Source organism: Phyllobates terribilis, unplaced genomic scaffold, assembly GCF_046119375.1.
Source record: "Phyllobates terribilis strain yellow unplaced genomic scaffold, ASM4611937v1 Scaffold_13__5_contigs__length_258822181, whole genome shotgun sequence".
NCBI lineage: Eukaryota > Metazoa > Chordata > Amphibia > Anura > Dendrobatidae > Phyllobates > Phyllobates terribilis.
The window spans coordinates 183819821-183846320 of NW_027362773.1; the positions used below are offsets into that span (position 1 = coordinate 183819821).

Genomic DNA, 26500 nt, shown 5'->3' on the forward strand with positions numbered 1-26500 from the left:
TCTACAAATACAGTCCATAGATTACAGACCATTTCTGTGGGGGATAGACTTGGGAATGTGGAAATTGATCTACTCAGAAAATGCGTCAAAAAGTTACATGAAGTTAAACGTAGCTGGCAAGATTTGAACCTACGCGGGAAGACCCCAATGGATTTCTAGTCCATCGCCTTAACCACTCGGCCACAACTACTCAGACACTGTTGCTTTCTTATGAGTTTCACACCTTTTCTTATAGCACCATGATCAATTTCAGTGATTATCCTTCTGGAAGACATTTCAGAAAATGGAAGATTTCAATTGGAAACAAAATTCCAGGCCTCACTGAAATGTAAAAATCTGATTTAAAGGTATCATCAATTGGAACCTTTTACAGTTCAAGGTTTATTAAAATTCATAAGGCAGATTTAGAGTGACTTTGTTCCAAACACCTCCTGAAAAAGGCTTTGAAAATGCTCAATAGTTTGAACAGATTCATTTCCATGCAAAAAGACTTGCTGTTCATATGATCAGGTATTGAGCGTCTTTTACCCTCATTAAGTTTCCCAAAACGCCAAGCGGTTAACAGAAGTGAGCATATCATTTTTCAGGTATATTTTGCTTGCTTTATACTTGCTATACAAGTCAATGAGTAGGTTAGAAAGACCCCTGGAAGGTTCCTGAGTGACGTTCACAGCATTTTGCGAGCAAAAAAGAAATTTAAACAAACTCATTTGATGCCCAAAACAATACTTAGAAAAACATCACCAAACTATGTTTACAAAAATGCTGGAAAACACTAAAAAGGGTGATTCAGGAAAAGAATCGCTGTCGTTTCTTGAGGCCGTTTCGGCTTGAAATCCTGGTCAGTTTCAACCACCTGGAAAAAGTGTCATGCGAACATTGGCACAAGTCATAGAGTACGATTGCTTGGTGTGACATAGATGATGTGAGTTTTGCTCCATGAAGTCAAGTTTAACATTTGAGTTAAACTTTCTTGGTAGATAGATCTTTTTGCCATGTGGATTTTAACTTTCTCTTTTTATGTTAAACCATGTGCATTGGCAAATTGAGTGTGAGCAGAAAAGATAAAACCGTTATGCACAAAGAATTTCTCAGGTTCCATTGAGATTTGAACTCAGATTGCTGGATTCAGAGTCCAGAGTGCTAACCATTACACCATGGAACCACATGACAAATGAAGCTTGCTGGATTTTCTTTTGAAAACAGTAAAAGAGCATGTGTAAATAGTGGAAATGTGAGAAATTCACTCTTAATCCAGTGATCTGAGCTCTAATCTCAGTGGAACCTGGGAATTCATGCATTATGATTAGTGTTGAGCCACCCCCGTAGTGTTCGAGTTCGGTTCGGTTCGTCAAACACCCGTGTGTTCGTCAAACACCTTCGAACACCGTTAAAACCAATGGCAGGCAAACAAAAACACATAGTAACACATAGAAAACACCTTTAAAGGTGTCCAAAAGCTGACAAACTGCTCAGAAGACACAACTAACACATGGAAAAGTGACAAGTACATATAGTCATGCAAAAAGAAAAGAGGTGGAGGAGTAAAAGGAGGGGGAGACACAGATATAGGCATGTCATGCCCTTCTAAAATCCAAAAATTGAGAAGCCGACACGTTCAGTCCGCTCCTGCCCGTGCCACCTCCGCGTCGCAGGATTTGTGCCAGAGCCGCGGTGAACCCTGACGGCCAGCCCCCCTCTCCCAATACTGGTGCCTGTCCGCTGGTGGGTCGAGCGAGCCCCCCTGTGGTGGAGGCAGCTCTAAGCTTTTTAATTTAAATTGTCTCTCTAATTTGAATGAATACACTTTAAATCCATTTACAAGGATCTATTGGAGGGCAAGTCTCATGCCAGCAGCCGCGTAATTCCAGCTCCAGTAGCGTCCACTAAAGCTGCTGCAGTTAAAAAGCTTTTATAAGGATCGAGCTCGGCTGTCCACCGCAAGGCATCCTACTGCCAGTCCCAGCACCTATGCCTTGGGGTGCCTCCTGATGCTCTTCACTGAGTATCCCGTGGTCCCGAAGCATTTCCTTTGAAAAAATTAAGTGTCCAAACTACAGGTGGTATAGCTTGCTTAACAGCCGGGATAATCCGCTGACTAGCAGACACTGCTACTAGGCACAAAGAATTTCCTGGGCTAGATGCAGTTAAAAATTTGTAATTAGATACTCTCTTTGGATGCTGAGAAAGCATTCCATAGAGTCTCCTGGCACGCCATATATGATAATCTTAAAAAGCTTGGGGTAGGGGTCTAGGGGACCCTTTTATAGCCAAAATCACGGCCCTGTATCACAATACGTCACCTAGGCTGAAGATAAATGGAACTGTAGCACCCTGAGGGCTCGGTTGCTACAGAGGTATTGCACCTCACCCAGAGGTGTGATATCTCACTCTCAGGTAAGGATGGAGTGTGGATCAGGACCCGACACCTGCATGCATTACACCACATTGCCGTGGGGCAGGGCGACCAATATGCCCCTGAGATGGGCACGACAGTCCCTGTCACTGGCTGGAGTGGGGGGAGGGAACACTGAGGAAGGGGAACCCTGTAGTGCAGGAGCAGGGAGGAAGCAGTTCTGGGTGCATTGAGAAGGGAGTATAAAAGGTGGGCACCATCTTAGTTCAGTGCAGAGAAGTCTGAGCAGAAGTGGCAGGGAGCAGGGGCTCTGCATGAGCTCTGCTCCGGAGGCGGGCCTAGTAACAGAGGCCCAGGCCTGGAAGAGGGAGAAGGAAGGAAGAGGAGCGGAGAAGGCTCCAGGAACGAGGAACGAAGGGATCCCAGGGGTGCGGATGGGCGAGTTGCCACCGCACGCCCGAATCCACCTGCGTGGAGGGGTCAGGCCAAAGGGGGAGACCGGTCCCCGAAACTAGTGGAGGCAGGAAACGACCCTCAGCTAGAAACCGGGGGCTGTGACATTTTATGTGGCGCAGCCCCTCGCTACACCCGCTAGGAGGGCAGCACATAGGGTCAGGGAAACTGGCGCCAAGTTTACCAAGAGGAGGCCCGAGGCAGCCGGACAGAAGGGTTGGTAAGAAAGGCCAGACAAAGGACACACAAAGGGGGTCCTGTGAAGCACTCCAAAGTTATCTGGGAGTTGTCTGAGCCCCTCACCTGGTGAGCACAGTACGACGTGGGCAGCCGTTACCTGCAGACGTGGTCTGGATAATAAGAACTGTGAGTAAAGGCCCTGGACTGCATCACTGACTCCGTGTCGTTACTGCTGCTGCCCTGCACCATCACCCCCATCCTCCGCATACACTGCCCTGAGGCTATACTCCTCCCGTGGGGAGTTATGCTACGCTCTGCTGCACCCACAACACCAGCCTCAGTGGTCTGCCCTGCAGCGGCGGTTCACTCTGACGGTAATCCACGGGTGGCGTAGTCGGACATTTAAACATCAAAAACACATAAATAGTTCAGCCACTGGTTTGACCACCCTGAGCCACGGAACCGGGTCGCCGCCACGAAGACTACAACCACCAGCATCCACCAAAAAGGGTCCGGCTCCGGGTGTCCCAAGGCCCAGGGGGTGCATCAGAACATTTTCATCACCTTTCACAATCACCAATGGGACAAGGCAGGGATGTCCTCTGTTCCCTCTCTTACACATCCTAGTGACGGAGCACCTGCTCTCATCAATTCGCCATAACCCCAATATTAGGTGGATTGAGGTGGGAGGCACCGAGTACAAGTGCTGTCTATTTGCTGATGATGTCCTAGTATATATCACTCAATCACATATATCCATCCATGCTGTTATGGCTGAAATAGATCACTTTGTTACATGGTCAAATTTTAAAATCAATGCAGCGAAGTCTGAGGCCCTCGATGTCTCCCTCCCCAAATCCATATAGGATGCCATTCAGTCCAACTTTCCCTTTGCCTGGCCCTCACAGGGTATCAAATACTTAGGAATTCCTATTCATAGAGACCTCTCCCATCTATGTTATCTTAATTTTGGGCCCTTTATTGAACAACTCCATACAGACCACGGTTGGCAAGTTAGAACTGTAAGATTCACTACGTGAACCACTGGTGTTTTGTGGAAAAGCACATGTACACTGTGTTCCAAATTATTATGCAAAAAGTGTTTAGGAGTGATAAGGGAAGAATTTGTTTGTTTGTCAGTTAAACTCATTGATGGTGATGTGTGTCAGGGCTCTTTATATCACTGTAAGCAATTGCAGACACCTGTGCTAATTAGTTTGGCAGGTGTGTCCAATGAAAGTCAAGACTACTTAAGAAGGCTGTCTCACATTATTAAGCAGCCTACATTTTCTGCCAAAATGGGAAAGAAAAAGGATGTGTCGGCTGCTGAGAAGCAACAAATTGTGGAGTGTTTAGGTCAAGGCATGACTACAATCAACATTGTGCGATGATCAGGATGAAGTGTCTTGGCAATCAAGAAGTATGTAGCTGATTCACAGTACACACGTGTGCGTGCTGATAAGGTCAAATTGAGGACTCTTTCCTACAGGCAATTACGTCAGGTTAAAAGAGCAGCGGCAAAAAAACCTTGTCATGGCAGCAGACAAGTTTTTGAAGCTGCTGGTGCCTCCAACGTCCCCCGAACAACAAGATGCAGGGTCCTTCAGAGGTTTGCAGCTGTGCATACGCCATCCTGTCGACCTCCTCTATCCACTTCACACAAGCAGAAACGGCTCCAGTGGGCCAACATTACATGAAGACTGATTTCAAAACTGTTTTGTTCACGGATGAGTGCCGTGCAGCGCTCGATGGTCCAGATGGATGGAGTGGAGGATGGCTGGTTGATGGACACCCCACGCAAACACGGCTACAGCGCCAACAAGGAGGAGGTGGAGTAATGTTTTTGGCTGGAATCATGGGGAGAGAGATTGTCGGCCCCTTTAGGATCCCTGAAGGCGCTAAAGATGAACTCCATAATGTATGTGGATTTTCTCAAACAGCACTTCCTGCCATGGTTCAAGAAGAAGAACCGTGTATTTCACAGCGAGATCATTTTTTTGCATGATAATGCACCATCTCATGCTGCACATAACACATCTGCATCTCTGGCTGATATGGGCATAAAAGGAGACAAACTTATGGTGTGACCCCCATGCTCCCCTGACCTCTACCCCATTCAGAACCTCTGGAGCATCATCAAAAGGAGTGTCTATGATGACGGGAGGCAGTTCACATCTAAGCAACAGCTCTGGGAGGGTATTCTGTCCTCATGCAAAACAATTGAAGCAGAAACCATCCAAAACCTGACAAATTCAATGGACGAGAGAGTTCAGAAGCTCCTTTCGAACAAGGGGTCCTATGTGAAAATGTAACATCACCTAGAATAAAGTTTTGAGTTGAAAACTGTTTGATTTCAGTTTCTAATAACCTGCTAATGCTTATAATTTCAAAAATGACCATTTTTTTGGTCTTTATTAAAATGAAAAGATTGATCAAAAAGTTTGGGGGATCTAAGAGTGTGGCAACCCTGTAGTCATGATTACTTCGAATTCTGACAATATGAGGGTCATGTTGCAGGTAGTGCAGCAAGAAGGCACTTATGTGTCTTGCGCATCTCGGAGCCCCAAAATTATTTTCCGGGCTAGATGCAGCTAAAAATTATTATTAATTTTAAATCTGGTGGAGCTTAGTATAGATGGCCTAATAGGATCAGTGCTGCACACTGCTACAAAGCCCAAATTATTTTCCAGTCAAGATACAGATAAACATGATTAGTAATTGGACCTTGCAGATGTTAGCCCTTCCGCATACAACTCCTCCTCCTCTACTTCCTCCACCTCCTCTTGTGCCACCACCTGACTCCGAATTCTGTTTAACATGTGCTCCAGCATGTTAATCACCGGAATAGTCATGCTAATAATGGCATCATCAGCACTAAACATCTTCGTCGCCATTTCAAAACTGTGCAGAAGGGTGCATAGGTCCCTGATCTGAGACCACTCCTCCAGCGTGATTTGCCCCACCTCTGGATCTCGTTGGCCCAGGCTATACGTCAGAACGTATTGCACCAGGGCTTGTCGGTGCTGCCACAGTCGCTGCAACATGTGCAGAGCTGAATTCCACCGGATAGGCACATCGCATTTTAGCCGGTGAAGTGGCAGGCCCAACGACTTCTGTAGAGATGTAAGTCGCTGAGCTGCGGGATGCGAACGGCGGAAGTGAGCACACAGCGACTGTGCCCTCTGCAGAAGGCCATCTAATCTGGGATAGTGGGCTAAAAATTGCTGGACAACCAGGTTCAACACGTGAGCCATACAAGGCACGTGTGTGACATTGCCCCGGCGAAGGGCCGCACCCAGGTTTGCAGCATTGTCGCACACGGCCTTCCCTGGTTTCAAGTCCAGTGGAGACAACCATTCAGGAAATTGGTTCTCCAGAGCTGACCACAACTCCTCAGCTGTGTGACTCACATTTCCCAGACATTTCAAAGTAAAAACCGTCTGATGACGTTGAGCCCTACTGCCAGCATAGTAAGGAGGTGTGCAGGATCCCATCTGCGCAGTTAGAAAACTTGTGGCATGACCAGACAGGCTTTGGGTGCAGGTGGAAGACCGAGAGGAGGTTGAGGAGGCAGAAGCAGTGGAGGAACTTTGACATAAAGAGGATTGACGCACAACTCGTGGGGACGGCAAGACTTGGACAGCAGCCCCTTGTCCTGCTGTCACCATAGTTACCCAATGCCCAGTCAGCGACATGTATTGCCCCTGTCCATGCCTACTCGTCCAAGTGTCTGTGGTGAAATGCACCCTGTCACACACAGAGTTTCTCAAAGAAGCGGTGATGTTGTGTGCGACATGCTGGTGGAGCGCAGGCACACCTTTCTTTGAGAAGTAGTGCCGACTGGGCATCTGGTACTTGGGCACTGCGACGGACATAAGGTCTCGAAAATCCTCTGTGTCCACCAGGCGGAAAGGCAGCATTTCTGTAGCCAAGAGCTTGCAGATGGTGAAATTCAACCTCTTAGCTTTCTCATGGCTAGGAGGAAATGGTCTTTTACTTGTCCACATCTGAGGGACCGAGGGCTGGCTATTGTGCTTAGACGGGGTTGATAAGGGTGTCCCTGGCAAACTGCCGGTCTGTGAGGAAGATGCAGGCGGACATGTTAGGTTGCCTTAATCCAAAGGTGGTGCTATCGATGTCGGACAGCGCTCAACACCAGCTGGTGTTACCACCTCCAAAGAAAATGATGACCTGCCAATCACGCTGGCTGTTGCGGGTAAAGAGGTGGCAGGTCTGCGCCCCAAATCAGGTGTGAACGCTGTCCCCCCAGTCACAGAGGATGAAGAGGCCGCGGATGCACAACATATGGCAGACGGTGGTTGGCCCGGCCGGCTAGGCCGCATTGTAGCACACTGAGCTTCCCACTGCAATTTATGCTTCATGTCCATGTGCCAGTTCATGCATGAAGTACTCAAACTATGTATTTTTTGGCCTCTACTTAGCTTTTGCTGACAAATGTTACAGATAACACGAGTTGGGTCATCTTTATCGATCTGAAAAAATGCCCAGGCTATGCAAGGCTTAGCACCCATGCGACCTGAAGAGCCACCACGACTTGTGGTGAGAGGCAGAGTTGTGTTTGAGGATGCAGTTGTTGACGTGCTTCCAGTACTACGTCTCTGTCCAGGAAGGCGCAACCTGACCTCATCGTCACTAGCATCTTCCTCCACCTCCTCTGCTGACCTCATGTCTTGGCTGACTGTGGGTTGACAGTAAGTGGGATCTCCAACCTCATCATCATCACCCTGTGCGTTATCACACCCGTCGTCCTCAGAGCCAACCTGTTCCTGCCCTGACAAAAAACTAAAGTTGTTGCTCCAATCAGGTATTTGAGTCTCATCATCGTCTTCCTCATTGTCTGCACCAACAGGAGTTACAGTTTGGGAATGAGGGTCTACATTATGGTCAGAACCTTCTGCGTCTGGTCCTGGATCCGACTCATAAAGATTCTGGGCATCAGTGCAGATCATTTCCTCGTCTGGATTCACAGAAGCGCTGGAGACGACCTCTGATTCCCAGGCTATAGTATGAGTAAACAGCTCTACAGACTCAACCATCTGTTCTACCTCATACTCAGACGGGCAGCTGGAGATTTGGGAGTTGTGAGGAAGCAAGTGCGATTGGGGTGACACCTTTGAGGACTGGAGTATTTGTGATGTTGAAGTTGATGTGGAGGAGAGCCCACTTAAAGGAGCACTTGATATTCGTTGAAGCACCTGCTGTTATTGTGCCTCATCTGGAATTTGTAGCGATTGGCGTGGCCGTAAGAAAGGGATCTTATCACATTGTCCGCTAAAAGAAGTAGACATTTTAGTTTGGCTGGAAGATGGTCTTTCTTCTGCAGATGTTACTGTTGCTTTAACACCTACCCCATGGACACAACCTTTTTCCCCCTTCCCAACATGCCTATTCCCCTTTCCACCAGCAGCAGGCCTTTTTCCACTCATTTTGGTGGTTAACTAATTCACAACTCTGGAGTTGTTTGCACAAAAAAACAATGGATGGTAACCGAGCACAGCTGAGTGGCCAAACTGTGGTATTAGGCCAAAACTATTGGCTGGGTTAGATGCAGAAAAAAATTATATTCAATTTGCAACCTGATGGAGGTCAGTATAGATGGACTAATAGAACAAGTCCCACACACAGCTAGAAGGCCAAATATTTTTTCAGAGCTAGATGCAGAAAAAAATTATATTCACTTTGCAACCTGATGGAGGTCTGTATAGATGGATTAATAGAACAAGTCCCACACACAGCTAGAAGCCCAATATTTTTTCAGAGGTAGATGCAGAAAAAAAATATATTCAGTTTGCAACCTGATGGAGGTCAGTATAGATGGACTAATAGAGAAAGTCCCACACACTGTTAGAAGGCCAAATATTTTTCAGAGCTAGATGCAGATAAAATTTTTTTTTAATTTGCAACCTGATGGAGGTCAGTATAGATGGACCAATAGAGAAATTCCCACACACTGCTAGAAGGCCAAATATTTTTTGAGAGCTAGATGCAGACAAAAAATTATTTTGAATTTGCAACCTGATGGAGGTCAGTATAGATGGACTAATAGAGAAAGTCCCACACACTGCTAGAAGGCCAAATATTTTTTCAGAGCTAGATGCAGATAAAAATTATTTTTAATTTGCAACCTGATGGAGGTCAGTATAGATGGACTAATAGAGAAAGTCCCACACACTGCTAGAAGGCCAAATATTTTTTCAGAGCTAGATGCAGAAAAAACTTATATTCAGTTTGCAACCTGATGGAGGTCAGTATATGTAGTGCCGGCGTCCCTGCCCTCTGCTAGGCAGGGACGCTGTTCCCCTCACCGCGCTGCTCCGTGCCCGGCGTCCCTCTCCCGCTCTGCTGGCAGCGCGCGCTCCTTACCGGCCACTGTGCTTAGGGCGCGCGCGCGCACCCTCCCTCCCTCTTAAAGGGGCCGCGCGCGCCGTCCTAAGGAGTCCCCGGCCAATGGCCGGAGGACTTTACCATATATAAGGCACCTCCTCCAAAATGGAGGTGCCCGAGCAATGTTGTTGCACTGTTCACTACTCTGCTTCAGCCCTCAGGTCCCGTTGCCAGTTACCTGCCAGATACCTGCCAGATTCCTGCCAGCTTGCTGTCTTATTCCTGCCTGATATTCCGCTACCTGCCTGCTAGCCTGAGGTCCGACGGTCTGCCTTACAACTCCTGTCAGTCTGTCTAAGGACCAGCTTGCCCGCTCACCTGGGAGCGCACTTCAGCTACCTGCCCGCTTGCCTGAGGTCCGACGGTCTGCCTTTCAACTCCTGTCAGTCTGTCTATGGACCAACTTGCCCGCTCACCTGGGAGCGCACATCTGCTACCTGTCTGCTAGCCTACCTGGAGGCTCCGCCGTCACGTGCTGTGACCACCTGCCTGTCCAGTGACTCCTGTCCGCTCACCTGGGAGCGCTCATCTGCTGCCTGTCCGTTAGCCTACCTGGAGGCTCTGCCGTCATGTGCTGTGACCACCCGCTTATCCAGAGACTCTCGCCCGCTCATCTGGGAGCGCTCATCTGCCGCCTGTCTGTTGGTCTTCCTGGAGGCTCCGCCGTCACATGCTGTGACCACCCGTTTATCCAGAGACTCTCGCCTGCTCACCTGGGAGTTCAAGTCTACCATCAGCCGCCACAGGTCGTACCAACCCTTTACCCAGAGACTGCCCCGGTCACTTGCCGTGACCATCTGCCCGTTCTTCCAGAGACTGTCCCGGTCACTTGCCGTGACCATCTGCCCGTTCACCCAGAGACTGCCCCAGTCACTTACCGTGATCTCCTGCCCGTTCTTCCAGAGACTGTCCCGGTCACTTGCCGTGACCATCTGCCCGTTCACCCAGAGACTGCCCCAGTCACTTGTCGTGATCTCCTGCCCGTTCTTCCAGAGACTGTCCCGGTCACCTGCTGTGACTGCCTGCCTGGTCGGCACCCGCTCCCTTACAAGGACCGCCCCCTTGTATAGTAGCTCAGAGGTTCCGCCTCCCAGACCCGTTACAGTTTGCTCGGGCCATGGAACCCGGTGGCACCCAAGCTCCGTCGCTCTCGGACCTGTGTCATGAACTGTCCCGTCAAAGGTCCCAACAGGAGTCCATCCTGGGTCACCTGCGGAATGTCAATACTCGCCTGGACACTCTGACTGCTCCACCAACAACCTCCGCCAGTGCGATGTCTCGCAATCCGGCAGCTCCGCTGTCCACTAACACCATGATATCCTACCACGGACCTCGGCTTTCTGCACCTCCTCGCTTCGGAGGCGACTCAGCCCAGGCTCGGGGCTTCATAAATCAGTGCACCCTGCACTTTGAACTATTGTCCCACCAGTTTAACTCCGACCGAGCCAAAATTGCATTCATCATGTCCCATCTCACCGGGGAGGCCCTGGCCCGGCTAAATCCTCTATGGGAGAGAGGAGACCCCCTGGTGTCCAACTTGCCTGCTTTTCTCACGGCTTTCCGGAAAGTCTTCGACGAACCCGGACGGAAGACCTCATCCGCATCATCGTTGCTACGCCTCCGTCAGGAAAGTCTCACCGTGGGCCAATATGCCATACGGTTCCGTACCCTTGCCTCGGAGCTGGCCTGGGATAACGACGCTCTGGTTTGCGTCTTCTGGGAGGGTCTGTCCGGCCGTATTAAAGATGAACTTGCCGGTCGGGACATTCCTACCACTCTCGATGACTTAATAACTCTTGCCACCCGGATTGACCTACGGTTCCAGGAGCGTGCCAGAGAGGTCACCCGTGAGAGGAGGTTACCACGTCTAGCTCCTACTTTTCAGAAACCCGTCACTCCTTCTGTCTCTAACCAGGTACACCCTCCTGAGCCTATGCAGGTCGACCAGACCAAGATGGTCAAGACCCGTCAGGACTTACGCCGTGCCGAGGGGACCTGCTTCTACTGTGGCAGTAAGGAGCACCGGATCCGTGCCTGCCCGGAGAGGTCGGGAAACGCCTGTGTCTAGGTTCGCTCAGAGAGGTCCACCTAGACAAGAATAAATCCTCTCCATCCCTGCTGTTGTCAGTTTCAATCGTCTACGGGGAGAACCGTTATTTCGAACTAGCCCAACTGGACTCTGGAGCAGCCGGGAATCTTATTTCACAATCCCTGGTAGAGAAATACCGCATCCCCACCAAACCTCTGGCTGTACCCTTGTCTGTTGCTGCCGTGGATGGGGGGCTCTTACCACGCCCCATCCAACTCATCACCGAATCCATTACTCTGCAGGTGGGAATGCTGCATTCTGAAAGTATCTCCTTCCATGTTCTGCCTGGACTCTCTCACGCCCTCTTGCTAGGCCTACCTTGGCTCCAGAGACATGCACCCGTTCTTGACTGGCAGACCGGAGAAGTCCTTCGCTGGGGACAGGGCTGCCATAAGACCTGTCTGGTTCCCGTTCATCCCGTCCGTCCTTCTCCTACCCCAGCTAATCTACCTGGACTTCCGATTCCTTATTGGTCTTATGCTGATGTCTTTAATAAAAAGGAGGCAGAGACACTACCCCCTCATAGACCATACGACTGCCCTATCGACCTGTTACCTGGTACTTCTCCTCCCCGTGGGCGTATTTATCCATTATCCGCTGCTGAGACCCGGTCGATGTCCGAATATATTGAGGAGAATCTGGCCAGGGGATTCATCCGGAAATCTACCTCCCCGGCGGGAGCAGGCTTCTTTTTCGTCAAAAAGAAGGACTTCTCTCTCCGTCCCTGTATAGACTATAGAGGCCTTAACCAGATCACGGTGAAGAATAAGTACCCCCTTCCGCTCATTCCGGAGTTATTTGATCGTCTGAGGGGGGCTAGAATCTTCACCAAACTGGACCTCCGTGGGGCGTACAACCTGGTTCGTATCCGTCAGGGGGATGAATGGAAGACGGCATTCAACACCCGGGACGGCCACTATGAATATCTGGTAATGCCCTTTGGCCTCTGTAACGCTCCTGCCGTCTTTCAAGAGTTGGTCAATGACATCTTCCGGGACCTTCTCTACTCCTGCGTAGTGGTGTACCTGGACGACATCTTGGTCTTCTCTCCGGATCTCCAGACTCACCGGAGGGATGTTCGTCAGGTCCTGCTCAGGCTCAGGCAGAACCATCTCTACGCTAAATATGAGAAGTGCCTCTTTGAGCAGACCTCGCTTCCGTTTCTGGGCTACATTATCTCTCAGACCGGCCTACAAATGGATCCTGAGAAACTGTCTGCCATCGAGAAATGGCCCCGACCAGAGGGGTTGAAGGCTATAAAACGGTTCCTGGGCTTCGCCAACTATTACCGCCTCTTCAACCCGCACTTCTCTTCCCGGACTGCCCCAATTTCCGCGCTCACCCGTAAGGGTACTAATTCCAAAGAGTGGCCGCCCGAAGCAGAGGAGGCCTTTCTTTCCCTAAAACAGGCCTTCTCTTCCGCCCCGGTGCTGCATCGCCCGGACGGCAACAAGCAGTTCTTTCTGGAAGTTGACGCCTCCTCCTCTGGAGCCGGAGCGGTACTTACTCAAAAATCATCTTCCGGGAGAATGGTAACTTGTGGCTTCTTCTCCAAACTCTTCTCCTCTTCTGAGCGCAACTATTCCATAGGAGACCGAGAGTTATTGGCCATCAAGCTGGCGCTGGAGGAGTGGCGTTACCTACTCGAGGGGGCTCTTCATCCGGTAATAATTTACACTGACCACAAGAACTTGGCTTACCTCCAGCATGCCCAGAGACTTAACCCGCGCCAAGCCCGGTGGTCCTTGTTTTTTGCTCGCTTTGATTTTGTTCTTCATTTTCGCCCGGCTGACAAAAACGTCAAAGCAGACGCCTTGTCCCGATCCTTTCTGGTGTCCGATCTCGAGGAAGAACCTAAACATATCATCGATCCCGCCAGAGTAATGCAGGTGGCTCCCGTGAGTCTAAATCGTCTCCCTCCCGGTAAGACGTTTGTTTCAGTACCTGATCGGGAGAAGATCCTACACTGGGGCCATTCGTCTAAACTAGCTGGCCACGCCGGTCAGAAAAAGACCCTCCAGCTTATTGCCCGGCACTATTGGTGGCCTACCCTGCACAAGGACATAATAGACTTTGTTTCTGCCTGTGTGTCCTGCGCCCGCAACAAAGTCCCGAGACATCTGCCAGCCGGACGCCTCCTTCCGCTTCCTGTACCTGCTGCCCCCTGGAAGCATATAGCAATGGACTTTATAACTGATCTCCCCGTCTCTGCCGGTTGTACGGTCATTTGGGTGGTCGCTGACCGCTTTTCCAAGATGGCTCACTTTATTCCCCTGCCAGGCCTTCCGTCTGCACCCGAGCTAGCTAAAGACTTTATCCGCCACATCTTCCGTCTTCATGGCCTGCCCCTCCACATCGTGTCGGATCGTGGGGTACAGTTCACCTCACGTTTCTGGAGAGCCACTTGTAAACTACTAGACGTCACCCTGGACTTCTCTTCCGCTTACCACCCACAGTCCAATGGTCAAGTGGAGCGGATCAATCAGAACCTGACCAGTTACCTCCGGCACTTCGTTAATGCCCACCATTCTGACTGGGTGGATCTCCTACCATGGGCCGAGTTCTCTTACAATAATCACGAGAGCGAATCCGCCTCCAAATCCCCGTTTTTTGTAGTCTTTGGTCAGCATCCTCGGATTCCTTTTCCTGTCGCCACCTCTGTGGACAACCCGGCTGCGGAATTTCTCGTTAGCAAATTTTCCTCCATATGGGAGAGTACCCGGTCCGCACTCCTTCTGTCATCCGAGCGTATGAAAAGACACGCTGACAAAAAACGCCTGGATCCTCCACAATTTCATCCAGTAGATAAAGTCTGGCTCTCATCTAAATATGTTCGACTCAAGATACCTTCTTACAAGTTAGGGCCTCGGTTCATCTGTCCTCTGGAGGTCATCAGTCAGATCAACCCGGTGGCCTATAAATTGAAACTCCCGGACAACTTACGGATCCCTAACTCCTTCCATGTATCTCTCCTCAAACCCGTGGTGCTTAACTCTTTTTCCAAGTCTACAGGTACGCCTCCTGCTCCGGTTTCTGCTGAGGACGAGTTTGAGGTAGAGAACATTCTTGCCACCAAAAGGGTAAGAGGAAAGACCTTTTTTCTGGTAGATTGGAAGGGGTTTGGTCCTGAGGAGAGAACGTGGGAGCCCCGGGAGAACATCCATGCCCCTCTCATCCTAGCTAAATTTCTATCTGGCCTAAAAAAGGGGGGGCCTAAAGGGGGGGGTACTGTAGTGCCGGCGTCCCTGCCCTCTGTTAGGCAGGGACGCTGTTCCCCTCACCGCGCTGCTCCGTGCCCGGCGTCCCTCTCCCGCTCTGCTGGCAGCGCGCGCTCCTTCCCGGCCACTGTGCTTAGGGCGCGCGCGCGCGCCCTCCCTCCCTCTTAAAGGGGCCGCGCGCGCCGTCCTAAGGAGTCCCCGGCCAATGGCCGGAGGACTTTACCATATATAAGGCACCTCCTCCAAAATGGAGGTGCCCGAGCAATGTTGTTGCACTGTTCACTACTCTGCTTCAGCCCTCAGGTCCCGTTGCCAGTTACCTGCCAGATACCTGCCAGATTCCTGCCAGCTTGCTGTCTTATTCCTGCCTGATATTCCGCTACCTGCCTGCTAGCCTGAGGTCCGACGGTCTGCCTTACAACTCCTGTCAGTCTGTCTAAGGACCAGCTTGCCCGCTCACCTGGGAGCGCACTTCAGCTACCTGCCCGCTTGCCTGAGGTCCGACGGTCTGCCTTCCAACTCCTGTCAGTCTGTCTATGGACCAACTTGCCCGCTCACCTGGGAGCGCACATCTGCTACCTGTCTGCTAGCCTACCTGGAGGCTCCGCCGTCACGTGCTGTGACCACCTGCCTGTCCAGTGACTCCTGTCCGCTCACCTGGGAGCGCTCATCTGCTGCCTGTCCGTTAGCCTACCTGGAGGCTCTGCCGTCACGTGCTGTGACCACCCGCTTATCCAGAGACTCTCGCCCGCTCATCTGGGAGCGCTCATCTGCCGCCTGTCTGTTGGTCTTCCTGGAGGCTCCGCCGTCACATGCTGTGACCACCCGTTTATCCAGAGACTCTCGCCTGCTCACCTGGGAGCTCAAGTCTACCATCAGCCGCCACAGGTCGTACCAACCCTTTACCCAGAGACTGCCCCGGTCACTTGCCGTGACCATCTGCCCGTTCTTCCAGAGACTGTCCCGGTCACTTGCCGTGACCATCTGTCCGTTCACCCAGAGACTGCCCCAGTCACTTTCCGTGATCTCCTGCCCGTTCTTCCAGAGACTGTCCCGGTCACTTGCCGTGACAATCTGCCCGTTCACCCAGAGACTGCCCCAGTCACTTGTCGTGATCTCCTGCCCGTTCTTCCAGAGACTGTCCCGGTCACCTGCTGTGACTGCCTGCCTGGTCGCCACCCGCTCCCTTACAAGGACCGCCCCCTTGTATAGTAGCTCAGAGGTTCCGCCTCCCAGACCCGTTACAGTATAGATGGACTAATAGAACAAGTCCCACACACAGCTAGAAGCCCAAATATTTTTTCAGAGGTAGATGCAGAAAAAAATTATATTCAGTTTGCAACCTGATGGAAGTCTGTATAGATGGATTAATAGAACAAGTCCCACACACAGCTAGAAGCCCAATATTTTTTCAGAGGTAGATGCAGAAAAAAAATATATTCAGTTTGCAACCTGATGGAGGTCAGTATAGATGGACTAATAGAGAAAGTCCCACACACTGCTAGAAGGCCAAATATTTTTTCAGAGGTAGATGCAGAAAAAAAATATATTCAGTTTGCAACCTGATGGAGGTCAGTATAGATGGGCTAATAGAGAAAGTCCCACACACTGCTAGAAGGCCAAATATTTTTTCAGAGGTAGATGCAGATAAAAATTATTTTGAATTTGCAACCTTATGGAGGTCAGTATAGATGGACTTATAGAGAAAGTCCCACACACTGCTAGAAGGCCAAATATTTTTTCAGAGCTAGATGCAGAAAAAAATTATATTCAGTTTGCTACCTGATGGAGGTCAGTATAGATGGACTAATAGAACAAGTCCCACACACATCTAGAAGCCCAAATATTTTTTCAGAGGTAGATGCAGAAAAAAATTATATTCAGTTTTCAACCTGATGGAGGTCTGTATAGATGGATTAATAGAACAAGTCCCACAAACAGCTAGAAGCCCAATATTTTTTCAGAGGTAGTTGCAGAAAAAAATATATTCAGTTTGCAACCTGATGGAGGTCAGTATAGATGGACTAATAGAGAAAGTCCCACACACTGCTAGAAGGCCAAATATTTTTTCAGAGGTAGATGCAGATAAAAATTATTTTTAATTTGCAGCCTGATGGAGGTCAGTATAGATGGACTAATAGAGAAAGTCCCACACACTGCTAGAAGGCCAAATATTTTTTCAGAGCTAGGTGCAGACAAAAAATTATTCTGAATTTGCAACCTGATGGAGGTCAGTATAGATGGACTAATAGAGAAAGTCCCACACACTGCTAGAAGGCCAAATATTTTTTCAGAGCTAGATGCAGACAAAAAATTATTTTTAATTTGCAACCTGATGGAGGTCAGTATAGATGGACTAATAGAGAAAGTCCCACACACTGCTAGTAGGCCAAATATTTTTTCAGAGGTAGATGCAGATAAAAATTATTTTTAATTTGCAGCCTGATGGAGGTCAGTATAGATGGACTAATAGAGAAAGTCCCACACACTGCTAGAAGGCCAAATATTTTTTCAGAGCTAGATGCAGACAAAAAATTATTTTGAATTTGCAACCTGATGGAGGTCAGTATAGATGGACTAATAGAGAAAGTCCCACACACTGCTAGAAGGCCAAATATTTTTTCAGAGCTAGATGCAGACAAAAAATTATTTTTAATTTGCAACCTGATGGAGGTCAGTATAGATGGACTAATAGAGAAAGTCCCACACACTGCTAGAAGGCCAAATATTTTTTCAGAGCTAGATGCAGAAAAAAATTATATTCAGTTTGCAACCTGATGGAGGTCAGTATAGATGGACTAATAGAACAATTCCCACACACTGCTAGAAGCCCAAATATTTTTTCAGAGCTAGTTGCAGAAAAAAATTATATTCAATTTGCAACCTGATGGAGGTCAGTGTAGATGGACTAATAGAATGATGCTATGCCCAAAAGATTTCACTTCACTAGGTGCAGTAAAAAAATTGGTATTCTATACACAGGTGGTATATCTTGCAACACAGATAGGCTACTCCACTGACTAACACACTCTGCAATAGGCCAAAAAGGATTAGCTTTGCTAGATTCAGCCAAATGCTGTGAAAAAACTTGTACAGCACTGGCACAGACCTGCCTGGCAAAAACTGATAGGAACTGATGTAACCTAGTCCTGAAAAGGACTGCAATTACAATTAGTCTTTACTCCCACAATCTATCTATTTAAGAGCACAGACCTGCCTGATAAAAGTCGTAGGAAATGCTGTAACCTAGTCCTTAAAAGGACTGCATTCACAAATATTCCCTACTCCCAAGCTATCTGTAGATTTGTGCGAAAATTGGCTTGAAATTAACAAGGTATAGCGCACACAGCAACAGCGGTGCCGTCTAACACGCAGCTGCAGCAGTGAGAAAATGGTGGCGACGGGAAAAATGGCTTGGTCTTATAGGGCAAGGACATGTGACATACACTGCCAATGACACATGCCCTTGCTTGTGTGAAAAAAATCACTTCGCTCCGTGTGTGCGCTGCTGATAGGCTGACAGATTGCACCTCCCCACTGTCAATGCGGGAAAGAGAAAAAAAAATGGAGATCTTCATTATTCCTGCAGAGATCCATCCCCTGCCCCTCCCCCCACCCCGCTGTACACTCAAACTGCGTATTAACATTAATTTTCATCATTACTGAGAAAAAATCCAGTTATGATTTTGGTGCACGAACAGTTATCGAACATAACCTCGAACAGCCGAATTTTTCTCAAATCGTTCGTGTTCGCCAAACGGCTCGAATACCGCGCAAAACAGCTCGAATTTGAGAGTGGCGAACAGTTCGAGTAGAACAACGCTCATCTCTAATTATGATGAAAACTGATTCTAAAGCTGTTCCGCAAATGTATATCTAACACACATTGGTAAATTAATATCTCCTCCCTTTTTATTCCACAAGTGTGCTTAAAGTTCCATGATATCACAACAATGACAGTTTTAAAATGTTGATGAAATCTGGCTAATAATTAGCGTGCTGGATCTATCAGCTGGAAAAAGGGTGAGAAAAAAAGAAATTGCAAAACTTCTGCTCATCCAGAAGTCACTAAAGATTTTTCATGGTGTGCTAAAAGGTTCCATCGGAAAGATAATTCAAGTAGAGTTGGTGCAAATCAAAGTTCATATCCCAGTCCATCAGCCACGGCAGTGGTCTGTGTTCGCTGGAAAAAAGGAGGATTTGCACCACATACCTGATGGCAAACTCTGAGCTTTGTTTGATTGGTGGTGTGATGCACAAGTGACATCTCACCCGGCTGACTAATCAAAAGAAGATCTACAGATGCTGTTAAGCTGGTTCTACAAATACAATCCATAGATTACAATCCATTTCTGTGGAGGATAGACTTGGGAATGTGGAAATTGATCTACTCAGTTAATTCATCAAAATCTTACAAGAAGTTAAACATAATTGGCAGGATTTGAACCTACGCTGGAAGACCACAATGAATTTCTAGTCCATCACCTTAACCACTTGGCCACAACTACTCAGACACTGTTTCATTCTTATGAGTTTCACACCTTTTCTTATAGCACCATGATCAATATCAGTGATTATCCTTCTGGAAGACATTTCAGAAAATGGAAGATTTCAATTGGAAACAAAATTCCAGGCCTCACTGAAATGTAAAAATCTGATTTAAAGGTATCATCAATTGGAACCTTTTACAGTTCAAGGTTTATTAAAATTCATAAGGCGGATTTAGAGTGACTTTGTTCCAAACACCTCCTGAAAAAGGCTTTGAAAATGCTCAATAGTTTGAACAGATTCATTTCCATGCAAAAAGACTTGCTGTTCATATGATCAGGTATTGAGCGTCTTTTAACCTCATTAAGTTTCCCAAAACGCCAAGCGGTTAACAGAAGTGAGCATATCATTTTTCAGGTATATTTTGCTTGCTTTATACTTGCTATACAAGTCAATGAGTAGGTTAGAAAGACCCCTGGAAGGTTCCTGAGTGACGTTCACAGCATTTTGCGAGCAAAAAAGAAACTTAAACTCATTTGATGCCCAAAACAATACTTAGAAAAACATCACCAAACTATGTTTACAAAAATGCTGGAAAACACTAAAAAGGGTGATTCAGGAAAGAATCGCTGTCGTTTCTTGAGGACGTTTTGGCTTGAAATCCTGGTCAGTTTCAACCACCTGGAAAAAGTGTCATGCGAACATTGGCACAAGTCATAGAGTACGATTGCTTGGTGTGACATAGATGATATGAGTTTTGCTTCATGAAGTCAAGTTTAACTTTTGAGTTAAACTTTCTTGATAGATAGATCTTTTTGCCATGTGGATTTTAACTTTCTCTTTTTATGTTAAACCATGTGCATTGGCAAATTGAGTGTGAGCAGAAAAGATAAAAACTCTATGCACAAAGAATTTCTCAGGTTCCACTGAGATTTGAACTCAGATCGCTGGATTCAGAGTCCAGAGTGCTAACCATTACACCATGGAACCACATAACCAATGAAGCTGGCTGGATTTTCTTTTGAAAACAGTAAAAGAGCTTGTGTAAATAGTGGAAATGTGAGAAATTCACTCTTAATCCAGTGATCTGAGTTCTAATCTCAGTGGAACCTGGGAATTCATGCATTATGATGAAAACTGGTTCTAAAGCTGTTCCGCAAATGTATATCTAACACACATTGGTAAATTAATATCTCCTCCCTTTTTATTCCACAAGTGTGCTTAAAGTTCCATGATATCACAACAAGGACAGTTTTAAAATTTTGATGAAATCTGGCTAATAATTAGCGTACTGGATCTATCAGCTGGAAAAAGGGTGAGAAAAAAAGGAATTGCAAAATAGTTTTGAGCCACCCCCGTAGTGTTCGAGTTCGGTTCGGTTCGTCAAACACACGTGTGTTCGCCGAACTGTTCGTCGAACACCTTCGAACACCGTTAAAACCAATGGCAGGCAAACAAAAACACATAGAAACACATAGAAAACATGTTCAAAGGTGTCCAAAAGCTGACAAACTGCTCAGAAGACACAACTAACACATGGAAAAGTGACAAGTACATATAGTCATGTGAAAAGAAAAGAGGTGGAGGAGTAAAAGGAGGGGGTGACACAGATATAGGCATGTCATGCCCTTCTAAAATCCAAAAAGTGAGAAGCCGACACGTTCAGTCCGCTCCTGCCCGTGCCACCTCCGTGTCGCCGGGTTTGTGCCAGAGCCACGGTGAACCCTGACGGCCAGCCCCCCTCTCCCAATACTGGTGCCTGTCCGCTGGTGGGTCGAGCGAGCCCCCCTGTGGTGGAGGCAGCTCTAAGCTTTTTAATTTAAATTGTCTCTCTAATTTGAATGAATACACTTTAAATCCATTTACACGGATCTATTGGAGGGCAAGTCTCATGCCAGCAGCCTCGTAATTCCAGCTCCAGTAGCGTCCACTAAAGCTGCTGCAGTTAAAAAGCTTTTATAAGGATCGAGCTCGGCTGTCCACCGCAAGGCATCCTACTGCCAGTCCCAGCCCCTATGCCTTGGGGTGCCTCCTGATGCTCTTCACTGACTATCCCGTGGTCCCGAAGCATTTCCTTTGAAAAAATTAAGTGTCCAAACTACAGGTGGTGTAGCTTGCTTAACAGCCGAGATAATCCGCTGACTAGCAGGCACTGCTACTAGGCACAAAGTATTTCCTGGGCTAGATGCAGTTAAAAATTTGTAATTAGATACTCTCGTTGGATGCTGAGAAAGCATTCCATAGAGTCTCCTGGCACGCCATATATGATTCTCTTAAAAAGCTTGGGGTAGGGGTCTAGGGGACCCTTTTATAGCCAAAATCACGGCCCTGTATCACAATACGTCACCTAGGCTGAAGATAAATGGAACTGTAGCACCCTGAGGGCTCGGTTGCTACAGAGGTATTGCACCTCACCCAGAGGTGTGATATCTCACTCTCAGGTAAGGATGGAGTGTGGATCAGGACCCGACACCTGCATGCATTACACCACATTGCCGTGGGGCAGGGCGACCAATATGCCTCTGAGATGGGCACGACAGTCCCTGTCCCTGGCTGAAGTGGGGGGAGGGAACACTGAGGAAGGGGAACCCTGTAGTGCAGGAGCAGGGAGGAAGCAGTTCCTGGGTGCATTGAGAAGGGAGTATAAAAGGTGGGCACCATCTTAGTTCAGTGCAGAGAAGTCTGAGCAGAAGTGGCAGGGAGCAGGGGCTCTGCATGAGCTCTGCTCCGGAGGCGGGCCTAGTAACAGAGGCCCAGGCCTGGAAGAGGGAGAAGGAAGGAAGAGGAGCGGAGAAGGCTACAGGAACGAGGAATGAAGGGATCCCAGGGGTGCGGACGGGCGAGTCGCCACCGCACGCCCGAATCCACCTGCGTGGAGGGGTCAGGCCAAAGGGGGAGACCTGTCCCCGAAACTAGTGGAGGCAGGAAACGACCCTCAGCTAGAAACCGGAGGCTGTGACATTTTATGTGGCGCAGCCCATCGCTACACCCGCTAGGAAGGCACCACATAGGGTCAGGGAAACTGGCACCAAGTTTACCAAGAGGAGGCCCGAGGCAGCCGGACAGAAGGGTTGGTAAGAAAGGCCAGACAAAGGACACATAAAGGGGGTCCTGTGAAGCGCTCCAAAGTTATCTGGGAGTTGTCTGAGCTCCTCACCTGGTGAGCACAGTACGACGGCGGCAGCCATTACCTGCAGACATGGTCTGGATAATAAGAACTGTGAGTAAAGGACTGCATCACTGACTCCGTGTCGTTACTGCTGCTGCCCTGCACCATCACCCCCATCCTCCGCATACACTGCCCTGAGGCTATACTCCTCCCGTGGGGAGTTATGCTAGGCTCTGCTGCACCCACAACACCAGCCTCAGCGGTCTGCCCTGCAGCGGCGGTTCACTCTGACCGCAATCCACGGGTGGCGTAGTCGGACATTTAAACATCAAAACCACATAAATAGTTCCGCCACTGGTTTGACCACCCTGAGCCACGGAACCGGGTTGCCGCCACGAAGACTACAACCACCAGCATCCACCAAAAAGGGTCCGGCTCCGGGTGTCCGAAGGCCCAGGGGGCACGTCAGAACATTTTCATCACCTTTCATAATCACCAATGGGACAAGGCAGGGATGTCCTCTGTCCCCTCTCTTATACATCCTAGTGATGGAGCACCTGCTCTCATCAATTCGCCATAACCCCAATATTAGGTGGATTGAGGTGGGAGGCACCGAGTACAAGTGCTCTCTATTTGCTGATGATGTCCTAGTATATATCACTCAATCACATATATCCATCCATGCTGTTATGGCTGAAATAGATCACTTTGTTACATGGTCAATTTTAAAATCAATGCAGCGAAGTCTGAGGCTCTCGATGTCTCCCTCCCCAAATCCATATAGGATTCCATCCAGTCCAACTTTTCCTTTGCCTGGCCCTCAAAGGGTATCAAATACTTAGGAATTCCTATTCATAGAGACCTCTCCCATCTATGTTATCTTAATTTTGGGCCCTTTATTGAACAACTCCATACAGACCACGGTTGGCAAGTTAGAACTGTAAGATTCACTACGTGAACCACTGGTGTTTTGTGGAAAAGCACATGTACACTGTGTTCCAAATTATTATGCAAAAAGTGTTTAGGAGTGATAAGGGAAGAATTTGTTTGTTTGTCAGTTAAACTCATTGATGGTGATGTGTGTCAGGGCTCTTTATATCACTGTAAGCAATTGCAGACACCTGTGCTAATTAGTTTGGCAGGTGTGTCCAATGAAAGGCAAGACTACTTAAGAAGGCTGTCTCACATTATTAAGCAGCCTACATTTTCTGCCAAAATGGGAAAGAAAAAGGATGTGTCGGCTGCTGAGAAGCAACAAATTGTGGAGTGTTTAGGTCAAGGCATGACTACAATCAACATTGTGCGATGATCAGGATGAAGTGTCTTGGCAATCAAGAAGTATGTAGCTGATTCACAGTACACACGTGTGCGTGCTGATAAGGGCAAATTGAGGACTCTTTCCTACAGGCAATTACGTCAGGTAAAAAGAGCATCGGCAAAAAAGCCTTGTCATAGCAGCAGACAAGTTTTTGAAGCTGCTGGTGCCTCCAACGTCCCCCGAACAACAAGATGCAGGGTCCTTCAGAGGTTTGCAGCTGTGCATACGCCATCCTGTCAACCTCCTCTATCCACTTCACACAAGCAGATACGGCTCCAGTGGGCTAAACATTACATGAAGACTGATTTCAAAACTGTTTTGTTCACGGATGAGTGCCGTGCAGCGCTCGATGGTCCAGATGGATGGAGTGGAGGATGGCTGGTTGATGGACACCCCACGCAAACACGGCTACAGCGCCAACAAGGAGGAGGTGGAGTAATGTTTTGGGCTGGAATCATGGGGAGAGAGATTGTCGGCCCCTTTAGGATCCCTGATGGCGCTAAAGATGAACTCCATAATGTATGTGGATTTTCTCAAACAGCACTTCCTGCCATGGTTCAAGAAGAAGAACCGTGTATTTCACAGCAAGATCATTTTTTTGCATGATAATGCACCATCTCATGCTGCACATAAAACATCTGCATCTCTGGCTGATATGGGCATAAAAGGGGACAAACTTATGGTGTGACCCCCATGCTCCCCTGACCTCTACCCCATTCAGAACCTCTGGAGCATCATCAAAAGGAGTGTCTATGATGGCGGGAGGCAGTTCACATCTAAGCAACAGCTCTGGGAGGGTATTCTGTCCTCATGCAAAACAATTGAAGCAGAAACCATCCAAAACCTGACAAATTCAATGGACGAGAGAGTTCAGAAGCTCCTTTCGAACAAGGGGTCCTATGTGAAAATGTAACATCACCTAGAATAAAGTTTTGAGTTGAAAACTGTTTGATTTCAGTTTCTAATAACCTGCTAATGCTTATAATTTCAAAAATGACAATTTTTTTGGTCTTTATTAAAATGAAAAGGTTGATCGAAAAGTTTGGGGGATCTAAGAGTGTGGCAACCCAGTAGTCATGATTACTTCGAATTCTGACAATATGAGGGTCATGTTGCAGGTAGTGCAGCAAGAAGGCACTTATGTGTCTTGCGCATCTCGGAGCCCCAAAATTATTTTCCGGGCTAGATGCAGCTAAAAATTATTATTAATTTTAAATCTGGTGGAGCTTAGTATAGATGGCCTAATAGGATCCGTGCTGCACACTGCTACAAAGCCCAAATTATTTTCCAGCCAAGATACAGATAAACATGATTAGTAATTTTAAATCTGGTGGAGCTTATTATAGATGGCCTAATAGAATCAGTGCTGCACACTGCTACAAAGCCCAAAATATTTTCCAGCCAAGATACAGATAAACATGATTAGTAATTTGAAAGCTTAAAACGGTTGGTAGGGTGATTTTAACCAATCATCAAGCTTTTACTCTCCCCAGGATGACACAGGGGTAGAAAAGTCGTTTCGGATCCTTGATTTGTTCATCTTTATGAACGTGAGTGTGTCTACATTATCAGTGGAGAGCCGCGTGCGCTTATCTGTCAGCACACCACCAGCAGCACTGAACACACGTTCAGACAGAACGCTGGCTGCGGGGCTTGACAAGATCTCCAAGGCGTAAGTGGCTAGCTCCGGCCATTTATCCAGATTGGAAGCCCAAAAAGAGCAAGGGTCCAGTGACACAGTCATGGCTTCAATGTTTACTTGGAGATACTCCTGTACCATCGTCTCTAGGCGTTGACTATGTGTCAGACTTCTTGTCTCCTGTGGCCTTGCAAAGGATGGGCTAAAAAAGTGGTGAAATGATTCCGCAAAATTGATGTTACCAGCAGATACTGTGGTTCTGTTACGGTTTGAGTGCTGAACACTTGACGGTCCCACGGTTGGCAAGTTGAAACTGTGAGATTCACTACGAGCACCACTGGTGTTTTTTGGAAAAGCACATGTAAGATTCTGCAACAGTCTCTGCTGATACTCCTGCATGTGTGCATCCCTTTCTATGGCAGGAATAATTTCGGCAAATTTACTTTTTTTACCGGGGATCTAGCAGTGTGGCAACCCAGTAGTCAGGATTATTTCTAATTCTCACAATTCGAGGGTCATGTTGCAGGTAGTGCAGCAAGAAGGCACTCATGTGTGTTGCGCATCCAGGAGCACCAAGTCCCTGTTGTGTTGGTGGCGAGGTAACAATCATGCTTCCTTAATTTGTCCTCTCCCCCCAACCTCGCACAACACTAATGTGATCAAGGTCTCCCTCATCTGATGAGTCTTCCATCAGTTCGTCCTCCACTTCTTCCTGGGCTCCTGCACCTTCCTCACTAGTTTGGCTGCTACCATGCGCCCTGGTAAAACCATCTCCCCCACCCTCACATGCCTGCCGCCTTGGTGCTGCCGACCGTCTGGACCTTGCAGATGTTAGCCCTTCCGCATACAACTCCTCCTCCTCTTCTTCCTCCACCTCCTCTTGTGCCACCACCTGACTCCGAATTCTGTTTAACATGTGCTCCAGCATGTAAATCACCGGAATAGTCATGCTGATAATGGCATCGTCAGCACTAAACATCTTCGTCGCCATTTCAAAACTGTGCAGAAGGGTGCATAGGTCCCTGATCTGAGACCACTCCTCCAGCGTGATTTGCCCCACCTCTGGATCTCGTTGGCCCAGGCTATACGTCAGAACGTATTGCACCAGGGCTTGTTGGTGCTGCCACAGTCGCTGCAACATGTGCAGAGTTGAATTCCACCGGGTAGGCACATCGCATTTTAGCCGGGGGAAGTGGCAGGCCCAACGACTTCTGTAGAGATGTAAGTCGCTGAGCTGCGGGATGC

General features: G+C 48.1%; 3 non-coding genes across 3 annotated transcripts; all 3 read right to left on the reverse strand.

Annotated features, from left to right (window-relative positions):
* Positions 1-108: 108 nt before the first annotated feature.
* On the reverse strand, positions 109-190 carry TRNAS-AGA (transfer RNA serine (anticodon AGA)). Its single transcript has one exon. It is a non-coding gene; the product is annotated as a tRNA-Ser (tRNA).
* A 903-nt stretch (positions 191-1093) lies between these two features.
* On the reverse strand, positions 1094-1165 carry TRNAQ-CUG (transfer RNA glutamine (anticodon CUG)). The gene has a single exon. It is a non-coding gene; the product is annotated as a tRNA-Gln (tRNA).
* Positions 1166-20107: 18942 nt separating this feature from the next.
* On the reverse strand, positions 20108-20179 carry TRNAQ-CUG (transfer RNA glutamine (anticodon CUG)). The gene has a single exon. It is a non-coding gene; the product is annotated as a tRNA-Gln (tRNA).
* Between the last annotated feature and the right edge of the window lie 6321 nt (positions 20180-26500).